Consider the following 26931-nt stretch of genomic DNA (forward strand, 5'->3'; position numbering starts at 1 on the left):
AGACACTAAAGAGCTGCCTTCTCAAGGAGCGCTGAGCAGGATTGACCAAGACTCAGGAAAACAGATGCCAGACTTCCTGGGACAGGGCCGTCTTTTCATAGATTTTTAAAAAAGGATCCTTTACTAGTATGGTCAATAAATCAGAATAATTTTTAAATTGTTTTTCTAATTTTACTGTAAATGTTCACTGGAGGAAAACAGAAAAGTAATAGAGATACCCTAACATATGAAGAGCATTTTAATTCACTTATAAAGTCCACATTGAGAACCAAACATGATTAATAACAGGTTTAACCACAGACTTGCTAGAAGCTGAACATTCTTAAGCAACACAAGCCACGATTTCATATGGTTTCACTTAGTATTTTGGTGTCTATCTTTATTTTCTTTCCTATGCTTATAAAGTGTTAATAATTTATTTTTTACTTGATATTATACAGAGACTATGTATTAACGTTCATGTATGAATATATTACTTATAAGTTTATGTCTAGGCTTTGCATATTATGTGGATCAATATTAGATTATTCTCTAAGTTTTGAAAGGTAATTTTCAAGGAAATGAATTATCAGTCCAAACTTTGTCTGAAATCACTCGGTTTTCCGTAACTGTAATTTTTTTCAGCTGCTTAACAGAGACAAAAAAAGGCGACAGCTAATTAATATCAGTTGTATCAATTGTATCTTGCTTGTATCAAGCAAGATAGAGAATAAAAAGCAATGGTTCTTGATATCAAAGATTGTGTAATCTAGCCAGGGAAATGACACTAATAACATTGCAGGAATGAATGATAGTGAAGTAAGCAGAATGCCAGTGCCAGTCCAATATTCCTGTAACATTGAGTTGTAGACCCTGCCTGCTGAAGAAGCTCCGAGAAGGAATCAGAGTTAGGTGAACTTTTCCAACAGGCCTCCCAGAAGAAGCAGAATTCAGAATACAGTTTTGAGAAGGCAGGGACTGTGCCTAACTTCTTCATTACTGCATCCCCAGCATTCAGGGTGAGGCCTGGAAGGCAATTTGTTTCTTAAAAACGTCAGCACCTCTGCTCTTTTTATGTAAGAATGGTGATACTGCCCTCCAGGGGAGGATGTGTCATTGAAGATATTTTCCGGTCCTGTGAGGAGGCCATTCACTCATGTATCAGGTTTTCCTACTATCTTTTATTAGAGAAGTAATGAGGTTCTGGAACACTGTCTAGGGCCATAAGTCAGAGTGCAGGTCATTAGCTCTTATTGCAGGTGAACTTTTAACCTTAGCTTCACGAGCACGGAATGAGCTAATCCGCCACCGGTGATATACAAAATATGCTCAGCAGAAGTATATTGTTTTTTTTTTTTCTTTTTCTCTGTTGTCTTGAAAGACCTGGAATAAAAGGGAAAAGATGGCTAAGAGAAGCTTAAAGGTATGGGAAGATGTGTGATGATGGAGTTTTTTTCCCTCTGTAGTCTCTTGAAACATTCTCACACAAAATCCTGTTCTGAATAAAGTATGAAGGCTAGAATGAAAATTGCAGTGCACGGTTAAGCCAGGCATTCAAAATGCCTTACAGATTTTGAAACTATATTCTGGTTTTAATTTTTTCATGCTATATGATCGGTGCTGGCTGTAGGCCATGCGTCCTCTCAAGTTGGAAACCTCTTGCCAGGCAGAACATTGCTGGAAGCTATTAGAGACGCCAGCTCTGTCAACACAGGACACTCGTGGGCTTAGCTATCCTGCATGGGCCTAGGGCCGAGGTAAAGAACTTATATTAGATGCATTTGAATTTTGTGACTCAGTGACCACATTTCCCAGCTTTGAGGGCCAGGCAAAAGACATAAACAGGTTTACCCGAGATATAAAATCTGGCTACAGTTTCCTGGATTGCACACAAAACACTGAAGTAGCTTAAACATTTAAACATTAGTGTTGCCTACCACTTTAGGAACTACAATCCCCTACTAGATTCAGTGTGAACTGGTTGCAGTGATGGTAGAAAACAAGAATGCATTGAAACTTCTGAATGCTATTAATGAATAGCTTCTTAATGAAGCTATTATTGCAGAAGGAACCCCGCTCTGGGATTTGGGTTTCCTTGTGTCAGTGGCTACTAATTAGCTGTACGTCCTTTGGTTAGTGTCTTCCCATTTCTGGTCTCACTTTCCTATCTGTAAAACAGGTCAAACTAGGCAACCTAAGATCCTTTCTTGCTCTGCCACTGTATGCTTCACAGATAATAGCTTAGTCAATGTATCTTAGGTGTAGAAATGATTCTGAAACTATTTGTGTGTATTAACCTTGAAAAAAAAGGTAGGCTTCTGGTTGAGGAAAAATGCATGACAGATTTCACGTGTTATACCCCAAACTGTGCCACTAAAAAAATCAATGTAATTTCTAATATTCTGTACATTTGACTTAAAAATAATTAATGATTTTCTGCTTTTCAGGTTGGTTTTAGTGAATGTAACTGACGGCAACATGTACTTGTTTGTATTATATTTTGTTAATTAGCAAAAAAATTTCAGGGAATTTGGTGGGGTGGCTGGTCGAGCCATTCTAGTTTTGAGAAGCAGTGAAGACTGAGGAAAAAGAAATAGTTTACATTTTACATTTTATTGGGATTAGGTGTTTGGAAACAGAACTTCCTCGGCAGCCGAAACACTGTAATGAGGGAAATAAAATGTTCCTGGCTAAGTCAATGTCCCTGTGCATTCATATTATCTACCTATGAGCACATGTTTTGAATTTGGGCCTGAGTATCTAATGGCATGCAGAGTTCTTCACTTGATGTCTGCTCATCAGGGTGATGTCACACTTGTCTGGCCAGGAGCTATTGCTAGATGAAATTTTCTTGACTCAAGGATCATGCTGTGTATGGTATGTGCATGTGGTGGGGGATAGACTCTAAATACATAAGTATCAGACTTCAGCAGAGGTCAGTGATCTCAGAATGGCATTACATCTATTTCTGCTCTTACCAAACTTATACTCCAGCTTTTTTTTTTTTTTTTTTTTTTGTCCTGGTGATTTTTCCTCTTTGGATTTTACCTGAGTAGACAAGCATGAAATGAAGTTCTCTTTGCATTTTACTAATGTCAGGAATTCTTGCAGCTCAATATCGCTGATTGGTAACGGTCCACCACACCAGGGACAGGTAGTGGCTTTACGCAATGCCCAGGACTCCTTCAGTCCACCAGCTGCCCCAAGGATCACGGCCCGCCAGTTCACAGCTGAGTCCTTCCCCAGGCATTGCTCTTAGCCTTAGGGGGTGACCTTGCCCCAGTTTCCATCTCCTTCCTAGGGTGGCCTACGTCCAAAATCCGGTCGATGTGGAGGTACAAAGGCCTGGCCTCCTTGTCTCAAGCTTGCATGGCCCTGAGGGCCATCCCAGCTTCATGGCCTCCTATGGGATTCACTGAGGCTGACTGAGATCTTGATCACAGCTGCATCACAGTTTAACCTCGCCTTCTGCCCAGTTCCACATCTCTTTTTTACCTCACCATGTCATTCCTCAGAGCCCCCAGGGAAGCCTCCTGGGTGCTAACCTCGGACTTACAGTCTGTTTCCCTGCAAACAGACTGAATGGGAACTGTTTTCCCATTTAATGGTGTGAGCTTCCTCAGTGTCCATGCTCAATCCTAGTAAGATAAACTCTTCTGGAAAAGTTAATATTGACTGTCTGGAATATTAACACAAAAAATTGAGTATTTGTATTTTTCACTTTAGTGTCTAGCAGAAAATTCTAAAATAAAAAAAATAAATGACTCTTTTACTTATTGCAAATATTCCTAAAACCTCATTCCTTCTTTGGATATATTGGAATGGTCTTTAAAAAATTATAAAATATTGTTCAGTATGGTAATCATGGCCTCTTTTAATAGTGTCTTTATATGATTTATCCACTAGCTTTTTTCATCTTCATTAGAATGAAAAATTAAAATGCTTGATGTTGTTCATAAGAAATAATTAGTGCAGCCGAACACACATAGAACTGGATTTTTTTCCTTATGATTTATTTCTTCACTGTTGTGACTCAAACCACACACATAAATAACAATGAAAATTTCAAAGAAATAGCCTAAACTGGTACTACTTTGTACCAGTTTATATGCACATGCCCTGTACCTTGCATGAAAAATCCATTTTTATAAATCCATTTTTAGGATTTTTTGGGGTGAGTCATAATTGAACTTAGTAACTTTTGTCCACCTTTTAACTAAGCCACAAGAGATATTCAACTGAGATTGTTGACATATGCCTCTTAAAGAAAGTATTGTGCTTTTATCATGATGATCTCTTGCCAGATTTAGAAATTAACAAATGAAACAAAATAGATTTTATATCAAAATGGCACCTAGAAATTTCAATTGATAGATGTATCAAATATATAAATAAATGACATAAATTCTATTTCTCTAGGAAATAGAGGAATTTGAAACTTTGTAATATCTTTTATGAAACAAAATCTGTCTCTTTAGTAATAAAATCAAGGTGTATTTAAAAATTTATTTTAGGCTGAAGCTCCCCAATTTTTCGTGCTTGGGATGCAATATTTGACATTTTTCAGTTTGTTTTTTTTTCAAGCTCAAGGTGTTCATAGCTCAATACAGTTTACAGAATGGATGCTTTTCCTTATCAAATGACCACTGTCTGTATGGATTGATATTATGAAAATCATGGGGTTGTTCAGGCAGGGGCAGGGAACTGTATCATTAGCATCCACTATGCAGGCTATAGAAAACATTTCCAGTAAAAGCCTGATGCTGCCATCTTGGAGTTGGCAGAGAGACAACGTGGCTATGGTCAGGGTGAAGCAAAGCCTAATGTTCAAGTGGCATCTGAGACACATATGCTATTTATAGAGTTGAGAGAGTAATCTGGTAAAGGAATTACACTGGGTTTCCATAACCTGTCTTGGAAGCCTGTTCTATTCCATCCATGTCTCTACTTAGGTGTCAAAGTTAAAGAGACCTCTGGTTAGAAGTTTCAGAAAATAAGTTCTGTTTCTTACTCTTTCTAACTGGGTTGCTCAACCTTTCTCTCTGGGGCTATTTCCAAATTTCCAAATTTGGGGTCTTCCAAATTTCACTTGTGTCTCTCAAAGCTGATGGGGGAAAAAATAAAAAAAAAAAGTGCACAGATGCTGATATTTAAGGGAATACAATGCCCTTTGAAAGATCTCAATAGGAATTAAACATATAAGTGTATAAATGGAGAATCATGTAACTATTTGTCAAACTTATGAGGTATAACAAATTCATTATTAATAGCTGGGGCAAGGGATATCACCTTATGTTTCCTGTCCTGATGAAATCTGATATCTTTCCAAATGGTGTTGATCATCGTTGTTTTGGCATCTGGTACCTTCTTTGCTTTGGGAAAGGTTTTGGGCCACAAAAAGGTAGTGATTGCTTACAGCCAAATCAATTGGGGAAATTTTTGGTTAAATTGATTTCTTCACTGTAGAACTTCTCAGATCCTGTATTATGAGTCTTCAAGAAAGGGATATCATAGTGTCACTTATCTAGATAATTTGATCACAAAATTGTTTTTGTGTGTGCATGATTCATTAGTGTGCATTTGAAAGAGGGATTTCTGGATCAGTTTTGGAAATGTTGACCTTAGTTCTGTTTTTGATTATAATATTTTAGATAGTTTTTCCAGCTTTGTAAAATGAATTGGAAGTTTTAGAATTTCTCCCCCCCGCCCATGCTTTGAAAGTCACTACAAAAAATTGCAAGGATTTGTAACTCTTAATTATTCTTGTGTAAGATGGGCCAGATGACAAAAGTCATCCCACATTTGAGGTTCCATGAGAATTATTTTTTGAGCAATAAAATTTTATTTTTATCCTTTTTCTTTAAAAGTTTATTTATTTATTTTGAGGATGGGGGAAGGGGCAGAAAGAGAGAGAATTCCAAGCAGGCTCAGTGCTGTCAGCACAGAGCCCTATAGGGGGATTGATCCCACAAGTCAGATGCTCAAATGAAGGAGCCACCCAGGAGCCCCACCTTTTTTGTTTTTTAAACACAACTTTCTTAGGACCCCTGGGTGGCTCAAGTCGGTTAAGGAAATTGACTCTTGATTTCAGCTCAGGTCCTGATCTAATGATTCATGAGATGGAACCCTGTGCTGTCAGCATGGAGCCTGCTTGGAATTTTCTCCCTCTCTCTGTCTCTGTCTGTGTCTCTCAAAATCAAATATAAATAAACATTAAAAAAATAAATACAACTTTCTTATGCAACATAACTTTTTCTATGTTGGACTTCCTAACCAGCAAATAGGCAATTCAAGGGATGCAAGGAGATCAAAGATTAATGATGATGTGAATAAATTGGACTTTCTGGAACCACCCTTGCTTTTCATAAAGGAATGCTGAACTTTAGTGACTTTAGCAGTCCACATGAAGACAAGGGTCTATGAGGTTGGAGAATCCATGCCTGGCAGCTGACTGCCTGATATCACCTCTTACAGGGGGTAGGAGTGGTGGGGGGGCAGGGTATAGGTGGGTGTATATCAAATCTCAGGGACCTGTACTGAAAAAACACATTTCTATTTCACTTAAACCATGTTACTCAGTTTCCAGATTAAGATTTTTTTTGAGTACCACTTTGCACCACTGAGGTACCTGATATTTACAAAGCATCTTATATATAACCTAGTTTTTAATTTTTTGCTGTGCTATTGTATCTACTCAAGGTGTTAACAAAACAGGCCTGGTCATGTTTTACTACAATATGGTTATTGATCTATATTTATGTTTTTCTACTTGCTCTTGAGTAAGTTTTGGAAATTCACACAGTGGAAATAAATTTTAGGTCCAAGATGAAGCCACTCCTGACCAAGGTGCTATGTCAGCAAACCAATTTTTGTGTTTCTATAATGTCCCCCTTGACCAGAAACACGTATATCCAGTCACCCAATATCCAAATACTAATTTCCTTATTCCTTGATTTCTCTAAATGAGGTCAGATATACAGCACCAGCCAATCATGCCCCATTTTCTGTTGCCACTTCTTTTTTAAAAATGTTTATGGGGGCGCCTGGGTGGCTCAGTCGGTTGGGCGGCCGACTTCAGCTCGGGTCATGATCTCGCAGTCCATGAGTTCGAGCCCCGCATCAGGCTCTGTGCTGACAGCTCAGAGCCTGGAGCCTGTTTCAGATTCTATGTCTCCCTCTCTCTGACCCTCCCCCGTTCATGCTCTGTCTCTCTCTGTCTCAAAAATAAATAAACGTTAAAAAAAAAATTAAAAAAAATGTTTATGTTTTTATTTTGAGAGTGAGTGGGGAAGGGGCAGAGAGAATCCAAGCAGGCTCTGCACTGACAGCACAGAGCCCAACCAGGGCTCAAACTCACCAGCCATGAGATCATGACCTGAGCCGAAACCAAGAGCCAGATGTTTAACCACTGAACCATCCAGACACCCCTCCCTGTTACTACTTCTTTTTTTTTTTTTTTTTTTTAATGTTTTTTAATTTATTTTTAAGACAGAGAGCATGAGTGGAGATGGGGCAAAGAGAGGGGGAGACACAGAATCTGAAGCAGGCTCCAGGCTCCGAGCTGTCAGCACAGAGCCCGACACAGGGCTCGAACTCACGAACCATGAGATCGTGACCTAAGCCGAAGTCGGATGCTCAACCGACCGAGCCCCCCGGGCCCCCCAACCTGTTACTACTTCTAATGCTCTATAAAGTTTGCTCTTGATCCAAATCCTTCAGGAAGAGTGTTCCACTGCTTGTGAGACATTGAACTCCCTCAATCCATGGATTGTTTTGCCTTCAACAAAGGACAATAAACTTGTTACTAACTTTAGTTTTGTCATTTGACTTTGCCTTTGCAAAAATTATGTATTTTACCATCTTTTTAAAATCCTACTTCTCAACAGACGATGAGCAACAGAAGTCATATGTTTTCCATCTCTCTCAAGCCCATATCAACAGCACAGTGTTGCACAAAGTAGACATTTATAAAATGTGGTGAGATCATGTCTGCAGGTCAGCGTTGTCATTCTTCATAGCATCATTCTGCACATGTTCGTGTGATACTGTAATATAATGAGAAATGTATATTTGGTCTTCTCTGGTTCCTGGCAGAGCTCCTAAAATCCTTGGAATTTCCTGAATGAAAGGGATGGGGGGAACATCTTTTGTAATTCATAACAAGCCTCTTTCAACTATACCAGAGTCATGCTAAAGAGGTGACCCTTAGAGGTAGGGGACTGGTTGCCAGAAGAACCAACCCTGTGATTAGAGGTTTGTAACTTTCAGCCCCACCCTCTGATCTCAGGGAGGGGAGAGGGGCTGAAAATTGAGTTAATCACCAATGACCAATGCTTTAATCAATCATTCCTGCATAATGAAATAATAAAGCCTAAAAAATTCTGAAACATAAAAATTCTAAACAGTAGAGTTCAGAGAGCTTCCGGGTTGGAGAATTCATCAATATGCTGAGAGAATGGTGCACCCAGAGAGGCGTAGAAGCTCTGTGCTGCCCCCCTTACCCTACCCTGCATAGTTCTTACATTTGGCTGTTCCAGAATTATATGCTTTAGACTAAACCAGTCATAGTAGGTAAACTATTTTCCTGAATTCTGTGAGCCATCCTAGAAAATTATCAAACCTGAGGAGAGGGTCATGGGAACCCTCCATTTACAGCCGGTAGGTCAGAAGTACAGGAAGCCTGGACTTTGAAACTGGTGTGTGAAGTGGTGGCAGTCTTGTGGGACTAAACTCTTGTGGGTGTGTGCTAATTCCAGGTAGTGTCAGAACTGAATTACAATTCAATTGTAAGTGTTGGAGAATTTGTTGTTGATATGGGAAATCAACCACCACCCTTGACATTTAGTGTCAAAGGTGTTCTGGGAATAGAAATAGATCATAGTGTTAGCTAGTGATAGCTATCATCTATTGAGTAGTCGATATTTTGCCAGCGCTCACCATATATTGTTTCTAATTCCAATGATCTTTTAAGATCATATTCTTGGCACCATTTTACTAATGAGAAAACTAAAACAATTGCTTAGTAAAGTTTATATTTCAGATAAACTGAGTTTTCAGTTCTCCCTAACTTGCGATCCCTACCTACCCTTACCCCACACTAGGCTACTACTACATGTCTCTATAGCCATAAGAAATCTACCTGGGACAATTTATTCAATGAATATATACTGAGTGCCTCCTGTGGTCCCATTATTCTGCAGGATGCTGTGTGTCAGAACATAACAGAAGGAGAATAATAATAGTAGGAGCAAACATTTAATTCTCAAAAAAATAGATACTTTTATTGTCTTCCTCTTACAGAGGAGAACAGTGAGGCACAGGATTGCTATGTAATTTGTCCAAGGCCACACAGCTGAGTGGTAGAGCCATTACTGAAACACAAGACATCTGACTCCAAAGTTGAAATGCCTCTTATATGCCATCCCTTATATCAATGCGTTTTAAGTCTGATTTGAAAACAAAACAGATATACATAGTACAGCTATAGAACTATGATTCCATAGTGTCCATACAAATCTGAAAGAACATGCTATAACCTTCATATTCAAGACAAAAATATCTTCATGGATCTCATATGCAAGTTTCGTGAGCTGCAATGTGATTCAATAGCTTATAATGATCAGTTCAGTTACTTGGTTTAACTACAAATTTTTGTTCAGTGAATTTTTTATGTCATCTTTTGATTGAAATTCCCTAAAAAGAAGCTCCCATCATGACTATTTCTGCCATTCTGAATCTCAAAAAGACAAGGACCAAGAAGATCACATATGAGCCTCTGAATAGAATATAATATCTTTGGTGAAATGCAGTTGGCTCATTTAGACATAGTTCTGCTCAAAATAACCTAGATGGGCTGGATGGAATTTATTGCATTACTAATGTTCTAAAGGCAGATTTCCCAGTAATAACTCACCCATGAAACTCTACTTCAACAAAAGGCTACTTGATGGCATAGAATAAACTGAAATGCTTTTTTTACAGCCAGAGATTTCCAAACCATCAATACCCCCATCCCTGTAAGCAAATGGGTCAGAAATATTTATGAGGCACCTTGCATTTTTATCACCTCTGCAATGGAATATAGCAATTTCATCATGACCACATTCCATCTCTACCTTTATTCTGATGATGGACTCCTTAGCATATGATAAGCAATCCATTAGTGAAAGGAACTTTGGCATTCAGAAAGGAATGAAGGGGAAAAACATAGAAGTTGTTGAAACTAGTTATTTTTGAGCAATATACTATCAATAGCTAAACTAAGTCTAATAGTTAATTTCAGAACAATGTCAGCATAGGCAGTTGGGAAGATAGCTGCCTGGTAATTTAATTGATCTGCTGGAGGTATTAACCATTTATTTTTCTTTCTTATAGAAAGAAACATTCAGTTGATCTTGGTAAATTCCAAATGGCCAGCATTTGAGACATGATGTAAGACTCATCACAGACAGGTTAGCTTTGTTTTCCCCCTTTTTTTCCTAAGAAAGAAGCATGTGATAATAACTGCTTTAAAAGCATCTCTTTAAAGCTGTCAGAGGTCAAATTAAACATTAAAGCATTTTGCCGTTGATCAGCATTGCTGTTTTGTCTTTCTTCCTTGTTAGAATGCTATATAGAGAAAGCCAATATGTGATTTTACATTAATTTTTTAAGAATAATGATTTTATTATTTATGTAAGTGTTGCATGATTTTTATTTTAAAATTCAAGCAACTCAAAAGTTCACAAAGAAGAAAACTTAAAAAATGAACTAGAAAAGGAATCTATATTATATTAGCTAATATAGATAATAATAAAGTCTTAAGTATGAAAAAACATCAAGTAACATATATACTTTTGTTATTTTAAATTATTTTCTTTTAGAAACCCTGGTTAAAAATTTGGTTAGCCAACTGTCAAATTTCATTATACATTCATAAGATATGAGACATACATTGTTTAAACTGAAATTTGTAGATGACCTTATATGAAATGCTAGTTCTAGATTATTCTAGTTTTTATTTTTTATTTTTTAATTTTTAATTAAAATACTTTTTTTAGTTTATTTATTTTACTTTGAGAGAGAGAGAGAGAGAGAGAGAGAGAGCAAGCAGGGTAGGAGCAGAGAGAGAGGGAGAGAGAGAATTTCAAGTGCTCCACACTGTCAGCACAGAACCCGATGCTGGGCTCGTACTCACAAACTGTGAGATCATGAACTGAGCCAAAATTGAGCCTGATGCTTAACTGACTGAGCCACCCAGGTGTCCCTTTATGTTTATTTTTTATTTTACATTTTTATTTTAATTCCAATTAGTTAACATACAGTGTTGTATTAGTTTCAGGTATACAATATAGCAATTCAACACTTCAGTCCATCACCAGTGCTCATCACAGGTGCACTCCTTAATCCCTATCACCTATTTAACTCATCCCTATACCTACCTCCCCTCTGGTAACCATCAGTTTGTTCTGCATAATGAAAAGTCTGTTTCTTGATTTGTCTCTCTCTTATTATTTTTTTTCCTTTGCTTGCTTGTTTTGCTTCTTAAATTCCACATCTGAGTGAAATCATATGATATTTGTCTTTCTCTGACTTATTTTGCTCAGCATAATATTCTAGCTCCATCCATGCCATTACAAATGGCAAGATTCCATTCTTTTTTATGGCTGAATAGTATTTCATTGCATATATATACCATTCCCTCTTTATCCATTCATCAGCTGATGGACACTTGGTCTGCTCCCATAATTTGGCTATTGTAAATAGTGCTGCTATAAACACAGGGATGCCTATATCCTTTTGAATTAGTGCTTTTGTGTTCTTTGGGTAAATACCCAGTAGTGTGATTGCTGGATCATAGGGTAGTTCTATTTTTAACTATTTGAGGAACCACCATACCGTTTTCTAGAGTGGCTGCATCAGTTTGCATTCTCACCAACAGTGCAGGAGTGTTCCTTTTTCTCCACGTCCTTGCCAACACCTGTTGTTTCTTGTGTTTTTGATTTTAGCCATTCTGACAGGTGTGAAGTGATATCTCATTGTGGTTTTGATTTGCATTTCCCTAATGATCAGTGATGTTGAGTATCTTTTCATGTATCTGTTGACCATCTGTATGTCTTCTTTGGAGAAAGGTCTATTCATGTCTTCTGCCCATATTTTAATTGGATTATTTGTTTTTAGGGTGTTGGGTTTTATAAATTCCTTATATATTTTGGATACTAACCCTTTATTGGATATGTCATTTGCAGTAGATTTTACTTTTCAAAGGAAATATGGCTTTGTATTAATACAAATTTCATTGTGTTAATTAATATTAATTTGTTATTATTAAGCACCCATGCACAAAGCATTTTTTTAGTCATAAAGATAAATATGGTAGCAGAGACTAGGTAGGTACTTGGACACACAGATGATATTTACTAACCTTCCTTCGCATTAGACTTGTGACTGAATTCTGTCTGGTGGAATGTGGATAGATTGATACACAACTTTAGGGAGAAACCAGAAGATCTCCCATGCATTTATGTAAAGGCTTTAATTTCTTTGCTTCCCATAAAGATCTAGTGAAAGATTTTGAAGTTCTAGGTGTTAGTGGGGCCACTGGATGAATGAAGCTCTTGATAATTATTTTTACTAATACTTATTGGTGAAACCTTATAGAAATTATTTTTTCAAGTAATATACTGTAGGCATTGATTTTATATACAAAAATCACTTCTGTAATTATGATACTTTCTTCCATACAGTAACCCAATTCCCTCCACTTTTTGTTCTATAATTAACATGCAGCTAGATTTCTGTCATTATCATATGATTTCTAGAGATGCCTGAAATCATTCTAGCGTTCTGTATGGGAAGAGACTTGGATGGATTATCTTTCTTTTCTTGCCTTAAAAAAAATTTACTCTGTTATCACAGATCCTGGGTGTTCATTTTATTTCCTTTCTATGCTATCAGATAAGTTTTCCTGCTTTTTAAAATTAAGAATAAATGCACTTCACACAAATCACCACAAACCTCTCCTATTTTTCTGCTGTCTACATGCTTTTCTCATATCTTCTTTCATCATCATGTGCAACTTTGATTTTCCTCAGCACTTTTAATTTTTAAAAATGTTTATTTATTTTGAGAGACAGAGCGAGTGAGCACACAAACAGGGGAGGGGCAAAGAGAGAGAGAAAGATACAGAATCTGAAGCAGGCTGCAGGCTCTGAGCTGTCAGCACAGAGCCTGACATGGGGATGGAACTCACAGACTGTGAGATCATGACCTGAGCCAAAGGCAGACGCTCAACCGACTGAGCCACCCAGATGGCCTTGATTTTCCTCAGCACCTTAAGTGTGGGAGATGGATGCCAAATGCTTTGAAGCTTATGACCTAGGTTAAAAGGCCACAGGAGGCCTGAACAGACTTGGAGACACCAGAAAACAGCCGTGTTGCAATGACCTTCACCACCTCACCATGCAGTAGCTCATGAATGGTCAACACAATGACCTTATGTGGGCTGCATAAACACTGTCCTTACCTGGCATGAAAATAACCACATTTTTAGAAAATATTTTTGCAAAAATGTAGGATTTAGAGATTAGGATTATTTATCCCGGAGACAATGACTATGGAAGGCCTCCCTCAAGTTTACAAGGAGTTATTATGCAGAGAATAGGGACCAGCTGTTCTCCATCTCTGAAGAATCCCAAAGAGAGAGCTAACCCTCAGCATGCAGTAATTAGGTTGGGTATGAAAAAGGATTCCTGATGGTGAGAGTGAAACAAGGAAATGAACCTCTTCGAGGAATACCTTAAAATCGGAAAGAACTCCAAAAGCAGAATCACTGTCCTGGAGCACTCCCAACATGTGAAATCTCTAAAAGCCTTGTACTTGTAGGAAATGTGCAATTACTTATCTGCATTTCTCAATGGGCATCCATGACATCCTCAGTGACTGCATGTTTATGGTGGTGTGTTGGGCATGTATTTCCTCTAGATGGTAAGTAATTTGTGTTTTGTTTCCTCATATGGTTCTAGTGATGCAGTCTGGGGAGGTAGGATTGTGTTGGCCGTGGCAGGCATCCTGCTCTATTATTTTGATTCCGAGATCTATGTGGTGTTTGACAAATTGCTTAATCTCTCTGAGACTTGATTTCCTATAATAAAAGAGGATAATTAAGGAATAAATACGTCAGTGTATTTGGGTCACAAATACAAAGCTAGCACTTATAGGAAACAACACTCCATGAACAGATGCATAAATACTTAGTATCGTTTATTAAAATTTTTGTCCTATAAAAAGTGTTATTCCATGATTCATTTATTTTTTATTTAAAAACATTTTTTAAACGTTTATTCATTTTTGAGAGATCAAGAAAGACAGAGTAGGAGTGGGGGAAGGACAGAGAGAGGGAGACACAGAATCTGAAGCAGACTCCGGGCTCTGAGCTGTCAGCACAGAGCTAGACGTGGGACACAGTCCGTGAGATCATGACCTGAGCTGAAGTTGGATGTTCAACCGACTGAGCCACCCAGGCATCCCTATTTATTTTTTTACTTTAGACAGAAACAGAGAGAGAGTGAGCACGTAGGGGAGGGGACAGAGACAAAGAGAGAGGGAGAGAATCTTAAGCAGGCTCCATGCTCAGCGTAGAGCCCAAGGCAGGGCTGGATCCCATGACTCTGGAATCATGACCTGAGCCAAAATCAAGAGTCTGGACGCTCAACCAACTGAGCCACCCAGGGGCCCCTCCATGATTCATTTTAAAAGCAAAATACCACTTAGAAATTTAAAAATTCTCTCAAACAATTCCTTTGTCAAAGAGAAAATCAAAAGTAATATGTCAGAATATCTAGAAAACATTATTAATTAAAATATGACATATCAGAACCCATGATACAGCTAAAACTGTGCTCAAAGGAAAAATACACAACCTTAAATGTTTTTATAGATGAACAAAAATTAATGAATTAAGCATCACATTTTAAAAATTAGATAAAAGACAAGGAGATAAACCCAAGAAAAGTTGAAGGAAGTAACTCAGAAATTTAAAAGCAAAAATTAATGAATATAAAACAGGAAAATGATAAGCCTGAAAAATAAATTCAAGAGTTGACTCTTTGAAAAACTAGTGAAAAAGAGAAAAGCATAATTATACAAAATAATAAAGGAGATGGGGAAATGACCATGGATACTGAGGAAATGGAAGTAATTGACTCTTGATCAACTCAATATTGGGGTGAAGTGGAATAGTTTTTAGGGAAAGGTAAATTGCTAAAACCATCCCCTCCCCCTAAAGAGGAAGGCCATTTTCCATATTCAGAGGCCATTTACTGTGAAAGAGATACATAAAAGTTGTTCAAAACACTAATGCCTGTCTAATGACAGCTTGGCTCTAACTGATGCAACTATAAATGTGGGGGGGCAGAGGGGGGGAAAGAGATATAGAAATTGGAAAAGAGAAGGTAAATTATTGTTTGTAGATAATGATTTATATATCAAAACCTAAGAAAATCAACTGAAAATTACTGTCGATCATAAGCAAATTTGGAAAGTTGTTTGTATACAAAATTCATATAAAAAAGGAAAAAATGGAAAAAACACATTTAGAAAAACAACCCATAAATAAACTCAAGAAGAAATGTGCAAGAATTTTATGAAAAGAATTCTAACACATAAAAGAAGTCTTCACTAAATAGAAAAGCATTTCGTGTTCTTGGAAGGGTACATGGAATATTATGAAGTTTCACACATCCCCAAGTTAATCCTAAACTTAATGCAAGTTAATTAAAGATAAGGAGTTTTTAATTTTTATTTTTTTTCTTTTTTTGTGGGAACTAAGTGGTTTGAAAATTCAAGAGAAAAATTAAATCTGTCAGAATAGCAAAAATAGTTCTGAAAATAAGAGCAACAAAGGGGGATGAGACATGCAGATTTTAAAATATATTTTAAAGCTAAGATATTTAAAACAGATTGTTACTTGTATGTGAATACACAGGTCACTAATAAAAGCTAGTAGGTCAAGAAATAGATTCAGGTCTCTATCCTAATAAGAGTTTAGATTACAATAAAAGACTCTTAAATACAGAGAACAAACTGATGGTTGCTGGTGGGGTGTTGGGTAAGGGGGATGGGCTAAAAGGGTGATGGGCATTAGGGAGGGCAAGGGAGTTACAGGTAAGTGATGAATCACTAAATTCTATTCCTGAAATCATTATTATACTATATGTAAACTAATTTGGATTTAAATGAAAAAAAAAAAGAGTTTAGGTTACAGAGGTACATGCATTTGTCAAATTCAGTTAATGTACAGTTAAGATTTATATATTTCACTGTATATAGTTTATTTTGAAAAAAATATTAAAATGTATTGGACTCTTGTCCAATGACATGCATACTAAACTATTCAAAGGGAAGAGTGCTGCTATCTGCAGTTTATTTTGAAAAAAATCAGAAAATCAAAAAATCAGATGGATTGATGAAATTTTGTACACATAGATGGGAAATTTTGTAATTATGTAAAACTATCTCAACATTGCCATGTGCTTGAAAATGTCACGATAAAGTGTTGGAAAATAGGTTTAAATGTATAGAGATTTAGAATACAGTAAAGATGAAAGTGGTTATAACTTTATAGAATGAAAGATTTTGTCTCCTATTATAATAGTTTTAGGAACCAGAATGCTGGTGGGAAGGGCTAGGTCTAGGGAACAGAATTACTCCTGGGGTGACTCTCATAGATTCTGTAGTGTTCCCGGGGGTTCTGACTTGTGAGGCTGTGTGAAGCCTCCATGAGGGCTTTCCCATTGGGAGGCATGTTGGCCAGCAAGGGGAGCACAGGTCCTCTGGGACAGCACATGTTCAAAGAGCCGGGAGAAAAATGTAGTCACTGGACCAGAGCAAATGTGCAGGCCAAGGATGGCTCTGTCCTTCAAGCATGGTGATTATTCACTCCTTTGAGTTTTGTGTTAAGCTGCTCTCTTATAGCTTAAAGCCTTAGGATTGAGAACAGTTTGTCCAGGAGTTCTGAGTAGTTCATAAAGTACAGTTATTTAACTATTTGTCTTCTGTGGTTTTGTGCTGCTCAACCCTATATTTATAGTTCTCAAAGATTGTGTGGAATGGGTGTTGGGAGAGGAGCATTTTTCTGTTGTTTTGTACACAGCCCAGCCCCCAGCAGGAGTAATTTTGCCACCATGTGGAGAGAACTAGCTATACTTCTTCAACCGTAAAAATGCCCTTTGGCTCTGATGGGTAAATTTGGGGTTCCTTTTGTTTAGGGTCTGGGGGTGGGATAGGTGTATACCTTTGGGTAGTAAAAGGGAAATATCAGGGGGCACCTGGGTGGCTCAGTCGGTTGAACATCTGACTTTGGCTCAGGTCATGATCTCAGGGTCCATGGGTTCGAGCCCTACATTGGGTTCTGTGCTGGCAGCCTGGAGCCTGCTTTGGACTCTGTGTCACCCTCTTTCTGCCCCTCCATCACTCGCACTCTGTCTCTCTCTCTTGAAAATGAATAAATGTTAAAAAAATTTTTTTAATAAAAATAAATAAATGGGAAACATCAGAAACTTGATTCCATAGTTTTGAGAGTTCTTAGGGAGAGTTCTTAGGGAGGGGAAAGTGTTAAACAGTTTATAGAATATGTTTACAACTGAATAGGTTTCCTCAGCATATCCTTCATTGAAAATATCAGCTTTCATGTCCCCTTTTTGTTCTGAAAAATTACCACTTGAAAATACGGAAATGCTAATGCATGGTCTCTGAGAAAAAACTTGTTTGTCTTTTGGTTTAAATTTATTTGATTGACAATATCGTGGGCCTTTAAAACCCTACACCTGCCTGAGCACTATTGGAAACAAGCACTGGAAAGCTTTCAGTGATGAAGGTCACCCAGCTCCCACACATAGTTCCCACTGGACATTATTTCCATGAGGTATAAAGTGTATAATTAGCAAAGGGTCAGCAAATAAGGTTTTTAAGAATGTGATTATAGAAGCAGAAAATCATTTCAGGCAAGAATGTAAAATGTGGGTGTTAAAGTGTTCAGTGATGAACTGGACCACATCCCCAATTCCAGCTGCTTTGTACTCTCTTCACAAACTCACCTTCAAAGCTCCAGACTGTGCAAAGTGCCTTATATACCTTTGCCACTTAACTTTCATGATAATCCTATAAATTGGTCTTATCTCTGTTTTACAGATCAAGAAAACTGAGGCCAAGAGAGTAGTCAGGTTAAAGCATAATTTTCAAAAAGATAAAATCAGAACTCTCAGACACATATAAAAAGGACCTGTATCAAATATTTTATTGAATTCATAATTAAGGAGGGAAAAAGATGTTATGATCAGTTCAAAGAGCATTAAGAGTGTATTTACCATCAACATAACAAAGAAATGCTAGGATGAGATTGATGAACTAGATATAGAACTGGTTAATGTCCAGCAGGCCATTGAGATTTGGGGTTATCTGCTCCATTGGGCATAAATTACTTGAATTTCTACTGGACAGAAATGTACAAGTTATCAAGTAAATTCCCTAAGTATGGGAACTTTAATCAATAGTAAAAATGAGGTGAACACAGTACGGGTCTTGACAATCCTTGAATGACCTTTGTCCCTATGTGATACTGAAAGAATCTGCCTCCTTCTGTCTGCCTTATTTCCAAGTATGAAGCATTTTTCTGGCAGTAACCTGTTCCAGGTCTCACAAATAGCATAGTAGTAGAGCAGAGATTCAAACTCCTGACACTGTGACTCTACCGTCCATGTATTCAACCTGTTGTCATGACTCAGTAATGAGTTTTTTTTTAAAGAATATAGGAATCTATCAGATCTGTGCAGATAATTCCCTTTGATAGCCAATGCATCTTTGAAACACAAAGATTCTCTGGGTGATGAAACCATCCAACCCAGCCAATAAACATCAATCTGAAGTAATAGCACCTTTTGTGTCTGTGTTAGTAGAGATTGCTCAGGCTACGGACTCCAAGAACAGGAGTACTACATTAAGAATGACACTGAAAAAAACACTTTATATTTACCTCTGTCTTTACCTATATGAAAACGTTCAAGAAATAGATTCAGACTGAAATCATATTTCATATACTATTTTGCAAGGTGGGGGTACTGGTGGCAACGGCTTGAAGTTTAGGGAAAAATGTCTTAGAATAAGAAATGGATACATAGATGCTCACCTTTGGGTATCTATCAGCCTTCTTCCTTAAATTCCTTTATACTTTACAGTAGGCTAATAAAGGATTCTCATATATAATCACTGAACACATCATGTCATGAATCATGTAAAATCACTGAACATGTCATGTCACCAAAGAGGTCATGGGTACCAGGAAAGCAGCAGGAAGGTGAGAGGTTGGAAGTAAGGAGGCTGACTGTGAAATTGGAAAAGTCACTTCACTTTTCCATGCATGCCTGCTGCTGTCATGGGCTCCATTCTGCCCAGGTCCCAGCCTGTCCCCACAACTCCGCTCCCCGCAGCTCTGCACTGTCCAAGGCTCTGGTCTGCCCGCAGTGTCCACTGCCATGTGGATGCTGTTACAGGACTTAGAGCCTGGGCCCGTGCATACTCGAGCTGTGGCTGGATCGATACCTCACGCATACACAGTCTCCTGAATATCCTTCTGCTTGTGCACATGCTCCATTTCTCCATCAACCCTGATGAAACCCAAGAGCAAAGATAAATTATTAAGAATTTCAAGACACTGACATCAGAGCATTAAGCCAAGCATGGGGGCCTTTTTAGCACAGAGTCCTAAATGACGGTACAGGTTGCATACCAAGAAGCTGGCCCTGAAAGGAACTCTCAGGGCCTTGTAAATGCACATGACTTTGTGATTTCACTTACTGGCTCTCTCCAAATCATCTTCTTGTATCCCGAAACCTCTGTTCTGATATATTTACCAAGGAACAAATCTTTAATGTTTGGGTAGATGATGATAAACATACAAGACTAAGAATGAACAGTTAAAAATGGGAAAAGTCAGAAGAATCTGATGCCACAGAAGCCAAGAAAGAATTTCAAGAAGAATAAAGTAACCAAGTGACACCAAGAGGTCATCAGTAAGTAAGATCAGGACTGAAAAATTTCCATGGACTTTGGCCACATGGAATTTACGTGATAATAGATCTTCATGATCTTAGGAACAAGCTGTTTTAATAGCAAAATGCAGGCAGAAGCTAAATCAGAAGTGCAATGGGAAGTGAGTGGGAGTTGAAAAATGGACTCCTACAACCCGCCTTATGCGGACTGAGGATGAAGAGATAATCTAAGACAACCCTCAGGAATGACTGTGGCTACATGTATCAGGGAACATCTAGTTCTTTGTACATGTTGCTTCTCATTCACCTTTATCTCTGCTTATGATAATTTAATTATAATAAATATCATGTATTGGGAATCTACTACGTGTTAGGCTAGCGCTGAGCACATAATACCCATTTATCTCTAATTCTGCAACAACCTTGTATGCTATTTCTCTCATTTTCCAAATAAAGAAATAGACTCAGAGTACACATGACTTGTTTAAGTTCACACAGCGATTGCCAGAGATGGTGTTGAAACTTGATCCTGAGTCCCTCCTCCTTCACTATCATAGTCCCTGCTGCTTTGAGCCACTCTTTCTTTTCTATGACATGTAAGGAGTCCCCGGGAAGAGGATCAGGTAGTTTGTAATCCTTTGTTGCCTCTTACTCATTAATCTCAATACATTTCATATTTTGGACACCTCAGATTGGATAAATATTGTTCAATACATTCTATTGCAATTTGCTGAACCTTTTGCTTGGACTTTGGACACACAAATTTCTTGACACAGCAACTTGGTCAACAAAAATTCATAATATGGGAAAGTCCCACCCAACCTATCAAAACCATATTAGTCACACCTTTGTAAATGTGCCACACTACTTTCTGTCCTCATTAATAGTCACCTTTCTTGATGAGAATTGACCACCACCCTGGTCCAAGTCTCCACCATTTCTTATCTGTATCATTACAATAGTCGCTAACAAGTCTGCTTCTACCTTTGGTCTCAATCAAACAGCCACAAATGAGACTTCAGAACTATAGGTCTGATCATGTAATCTCTCTCTTCAAAACTTTCTGTTGGCTCCCTGTTTCACTCAGAGGGAAAAAACAAAATTCTAACAATAGCTGATAAAGCCTCCTTACTGCCTGGACTCTTCCCTTACTGCCATCCCCCTTGCTCACCCTGCTGGAGTCACACTAACTCCTTGTTGTCCTTTCTCCCAATGCTGTTTCACCTCTCCCTGATTTTTTGCCTTCGAGGTCTGGGGTTCTTTTCTAAAACTTTTTTGTTTCAAGAACTAATTTGAACTTGTTAAAAAATTGAGGTATAATTCACATACCATAAAATTCACTCTTTTAAAGTATACAATTCAAGGGCACCTGTGTGGCTCCCAACTTTGGCTCAGGTCATGATCTTGCAGTCTATGGGTTTGAGCCCTGCATCAAGCTCTGTGCTGACAGCTCAGAGCCTGGAGCCTGCTTTGGATTCTGTGTCTCCCTCTTTCTCTGCCCCTCCCACACTTGTGCTCTCTCTCTCTCACTCTCAAAAATGAACACTAAGAAAAATAAAGTGTACAATTCAGTGGTTTGAGTATATTCACAAAGTTGTGCAACCAGTACTGTTATCTGATTCCAGAACATTTTCATCACTCCCCAAGAAAACTCAATAGCCTTTAGCCATCACTCCCCATTCCCATCTCCCCCAGTCCAAAGCAACCATCAATCTACTTCCTGTGTCTATGGTTTCTCCTATTGTGGACATTTCATATAAACAGAATCATGCAATACAATATGACATTTTTACATACCATGATATTTTCAATGTTCAACCATGCTGTAGGATGTACCAAAACATGTTTTAATGGTTGACTATTACCCTGTGTGGCTATACCACATTTAGCTTATCTATTCATCAGTTTATAGATATTTGGTTTGTTTCTACTTTTTGAGCCTTATGAATAATGCTGCCCTGAACTTCTGTATATAGTTTTTGTATACTTGTTTTCAATTCTTTTGGGTATACACCTAAGAATGGAATTGCTAGGTCATAAGGTAGTTCTATATCTAACATTTTGAGGAATTACAAAACTGTTTTTTAGAGTGGCTGAACCATTTTACATTCCTACCAGCATTGTATGAGGGGTCTAATTTCTCTACATCTTTGTCAACCCTTGTTATTGTGCAACTTTTTATTTTAGCCATTTTGGTGGGGGTGAAGTGGTATCTTATTGTGGTTTTGATTTGCGTTTCTCTAATGACTAATGATTTGAGTGTATTTTCATATGCTTATTGACTACTTATACATTTCCTTTGGATAAAAATCTATATGAATGCTTTGCCCTTTTTAAACTGGGTTGTCTCTTTCTTGTTGAGTTGTAAGACTTTTTTTTTTAATATATTCTGGATATCAAACCATTGTCAGATATATGATATGCAAATATTTTTTCCCATTCCATAGATTATCTTTTTTCTTTCTCAGTGGTATTCTTGGATATACAAAAGTTTTAAATTTTGATGAGGCCAATTTATCTTTTTTTTTTTTTTGATTGCTTGTACTTTATGTGTACTTTATGTATGTTTCTTTATCTAAGAAACTGTTGCCTGTTTACCCCTACGATTTCTTCTGATTTTATAGTTTTAGCTCTTACATTTAGGTCTTTGGTTCATTTTGGCTTAATTTTTGTATATGGTATGAGGTAGGAGTTCACTTTCATTCTTTTGTATGTAGAAGACTAGTTGTCCCAGCACCATTTGTTAAAAAGACTATTCTTTCCCTAATATACTGTCTTGGCACCTCAGTTGAAAATCAATTAACCACTAGTGAGTGGATTTATTTCTGGATGTTCAATTCTATTCTATTCACCTGTATGTCTCTCCTTATGCCTGTACCACACATTGATTACTGTAGGTTTATAGTACATTTTCAAATCAGTAAGTGTGAGTCCCTTGTATTTCCTCTTTAAGATTGTTTTGATTATTCAGGGTCCTTTGCAATTCCATATGAATTCTAAGATTAGATTTTCCATTTCTGTAAAAAAGACCATTGGTATTTTGATAGGAATACAGTCACCCTGTAGATTGTTTTGAGTGGTACTGCCATCTTTAACAATACTGTTTCAATTCGTGAACACAGAATGCCTTTCTATTTATTTCGATTTTCTTTAATTTCCTTCAGCAAGGGTTTGTTAGTCTTTAGTTACAAGGCTTATACATCTTTGATTAAATTTATTCTTTATTCTTAAGTATTTTATTCTTTTTGATGCTACTGTAATGTTATTTTTTAATTTAATTTTCAAACTGTTCATTGCTATTGTGTAGAAATACAATTGAATTTTGCATGTTGATCTTATATTTTACAATCTTGCTGAATTTGATTATTACTTCTAAAAGAGTTTTTTGGGGGGGTGGGTTTTTTGAGCTGGGGTGGCTCAGTTGGTTAAGCATCTGACTTCAGCTCAGGTCGTGATCTCACCGTTCACAACTTCAAGCCCCACATAGGGCTCTGTGCTGACAGCTCAGAGCCTGGAGCCTGCTTCTGGTTCTGTGTGTGGGTCTCTCTCTGCCCCTCCCCTGCTCATGCTCTCTCTCTCTCTCAAAAATAAATAAATATTTAAAAATTTTAAAAAATGAGAGTTTTTTTGTGTGCAGAAGGGGCTCTTAAGGATTTCTTGGTATATGAGATCATGTTATATGCAAATGAAGATAGCTTAATTCTTCTTTTCTAATTTGGATGACTTTTTATCTCATCTTCTTGCCTAATTCTCCTGGCTACAACCTCCAGTACAGTATTGAATCAAAATATAAGCGTACACGTTCTTGTTTTATTCATGAGATTGGTGGGGGGGGGGGGGCATCCAGTCTTTTGCCATTAAATATGATGCTAGCTGTGAGTTTTTGTAGATTCCCTTTATGAGGTTGGGGAAGTTTGCTTTTATTACCAATTGGTTGGTTGGAGTCTGTCAAATGCTTTTCTGCATTTAGTGAGATGATCATGTGTTGTTTTTTTTTTGTTTTGTTTTTTGGGCTTTTAAAAAAATTTTATTAATATGGTGTATTACGTGAATTGGTATTTGAATGTTGTGCTGACTTTGCATTCCTGGGTTAAATCCCACGTGGTCCTGGGATGTAATTCAGGATGTTGTATGTTGCTGGATTTGGTTTGTCAGTTTATTGTTGAGAATTTTTCACCTATATTCATTAGAGAGATTGGTCTGTAGTTTTTTTCTTATAATATCTTTGGTTTGGGTATTGGAGTAATACTGGCCTTGTAGAATGAGTTGGGAATGAGTTGGGAAGTCTTCCCTCCTCTTCTATAGTTTTTGAGGTATTGGTGTTAACTCTAAATGTTTGGTAGAATTCACCAGTGAAGATATCTGTTCCAGGGCTTTTTTTTTTTAAATTATTTTTTAAATGTTTATTTTTGAGAGGGAGAGAGAGAGAGACAGAGTGTGAGTGGAGGAGGGGCAGAGAGACAGGGAGACAAAATCTGAAGTAGGTTCCAGGCTGTGAGCTGTCAACACAGAGCCTGACTTGGGGCTGGAACTCACAAGCTGCGAGATCCTGACCTGAGCTGAAGTCTAATGCTTAACCATGCTTAACCGACTGAGCCACCGTGGCGCCCCTCAGGGCTTTTCTTTGTGAAACATTTTTTTTTATTATAACTTCAATTGCTTTACTTGTTATAAGTCTATTCAAATTTTCTTTCTTTTTGAATCAGTTTGGGTAAGCTAAGGTCTTAAGAGGAATTTGTCCATTTAATCTATCATGTGAAGACTTATCCACTATAATTCCAGACACTAATGGTTAGAAAAAATTAGAAAAATGAAGAATTACGATTTATCTTGAATAAAGAGCCAAATATTTGACTTTTTTACCTTAAGTGCCCTGGAAGAATCTAATGTCACTTTGATAATAAGGGATTTGAGAACTCTTGAAGAAATTTTTATGCAAAGTAGAAATGTAAAACATTCCTAAATGGTATGCCCTAAGAGGAAGATTAGAAAATTGTCAAAAGAGGCCCTTGCATTTGTGAGTTCAAAGTGAATTCAGTCGAGAGGTTCCGGAAGATGGCGGCGTAGGAGGACGCGGGGCTCACAGCGCGTCCGGCCGATCACTTAGATTCCACCTACACCTGCCTAAAGAACCCAGAAAACCGCCAGAGGATTAGCAGAAGGGAGTCTCCGGAGTCAAGCGCAGACTAGAGGCCCACGGAAGAGGGTAGGAAGGGCGGCGAGGCGGTGCGCGCGCTCCACGGACTGGCGGGAGGGAGCCGGGGCGGAGGGGCGGCTCGCCGGCCAAGCAGAGCCCCCGAGTCTGGCTGGCAAAAGCGGAGGGGCCGGACAGACTGTGTTCCGACAGCAAGCGCGACTTAGCGCCTGGGAGGTCATAAGTTAACAGCTCTGCTCGGAAAGCGGGAAGGCTGGAGGACAAAGGGAGGGAGAGCTGCTGAGCCCCCGGACGGCAGAGCTCAGCTTGGCGGGGAACAAAGGTGCTCGCCAGCGCCATCTCCCCCGCCCATCCCCCAGCCAAAATCCCAAAGGGAACCAGTTCCTGCCAGGGAACTTGCTCGCTCCGCGCAAACACCCAACTCTGTGCTTCTGCGGAGCCAAACCTCCGGCAGTGGATCTGACTCCCTCCCGCTGCCACAGGGCTCCTCCTGAAGTGGATCACCTAAGGAGAAGTGAGCTAAGCCTGCCCCTCCAGCCCCCGTGCACCTTGCCTACCCACCCCAGCTAATACGCCAGATCCCCAGCAACACAAGCCTGGCAGTGTGCAAGTAGCCCAGACGGGACACACCACCCCACAGTGAATCCCGCCCCTAGGAGAGGGGAAGAGAAGACACACACCAGTCTGACTGTGGCCCCAGCAGTGGGCTGGGGGCAGACATCGGGTCGGACTGCGGCCCCGCCCACTAACTCCAGTTATACACCACAGCACAGGGGAAGTGCACTGCAGGTCCTCACCACGCAAGGGACTCTCCAAAATGACCAAACGGAAGAATTCCCCTCAGAAGAATCTCCAGGAAATAACAACAGCTAATGAACTGATCAAAAAGGATTTAAATAATATAACAGAAAGTGAATTTAGAATAATAGTCATAAAATTAATCGCTGGGCTTGAAAACAGTATACAGGACAGCAGAGAATCTCTTGCCACAAAGATCGAGGGACTAAGGAACAGTCACGAGGAGTTGAAAAACGCTTTAAACGAAATGCAAAACAAAATGGAATCCACGATGGCTCGGCTTGAAGAGGCAGAGGAGAGAATAGGTGAACTAGAAGATAAAGTTATGGAGAAAGAGGAAGCTGAAAGAAAGAGAGATAAAAAAATCCAGGAGTATGAGGGGAAAATTAGAGAACTAAGTGATACACTAAAAAGAAATAATATACGCATAATTGGTATCCCAGAGGAGGAAGAGAGAGGGAAAGGTGCTGAAGGGGTACTTGAACAAATTATAGCTGAGAACTTCCCTGAACTGGGGAAGGAAAAAGGCATTGAAATCCAAGAGGCACAGAGAACTCCCTTCAGATGTAACTTGAATCGATCTTCTGCACGACATATCATAGTGAAACTGGCAAAATACAAGGATAAAGAGAAAATTCTGAAAGCAGCAAGGGATAAACGTGCCCTCACATATAAAGGGAGACCTATAAGACTCGTGACTGATCTCTCCTTTGAAACTTGGCAGGCCAGAAAGGCTTGGCACGATATCTACAGTGTGCTAAACAGAAAAAATATGCAGCCGAGAATCCTTTATCCAGCAAGTCTGTCATTTAGAATAGAAGGAGAGATAAAGGTCTTCCCAAACAAACAAAAACTGAAGGAATTTGTCACCACGAAACCAGCCCTACAAGAGATCCTAAGGGGGATCCTGTGAGACAAAGTACCAGAGACATCACTACAAGCATAAAACATACAGACATCACAATGACTCTAAAC

General features: G+C 38.5%; 1 protein-coding gene across 1 annotated transcript in view; it reads left to right on the forward strand.

Moving 5' to 3' along the window:
- The window catches only part of STRIT1 (small transmembrane regulator of ion transport 1), a 40587-nt gene that overhangs the window by 7678 nt on the left and 5978 nt on the right, over window positions 1–26931 (forward strand). Inside the window, exon 2 of the mRNA XM_060639036.2 lies at window positions 10354–10430. The gene's annotated coding sequence lies outside the window, so the exon portion shown is untranslated. The remainder of the gene's footprint in view (window positions 1–10353; window positions 10431–26931) is intronic.

The sequence above is a fragment of the Panthera onca genome, chromosome C2 (genome assembly GCF_046562875.1).
Source record: "Panthera onca isolate mPanOnc1 chromosome C2, mPanOnc1 haplotype 2, whole genome shotgun sequence".
In the NCBI taxonomy this organism is placed as follows: Eukaryota; Metazoa; Chordata; class Mammalia; order Carnivora; family Felidae; genus Panthera; species Panthera onca.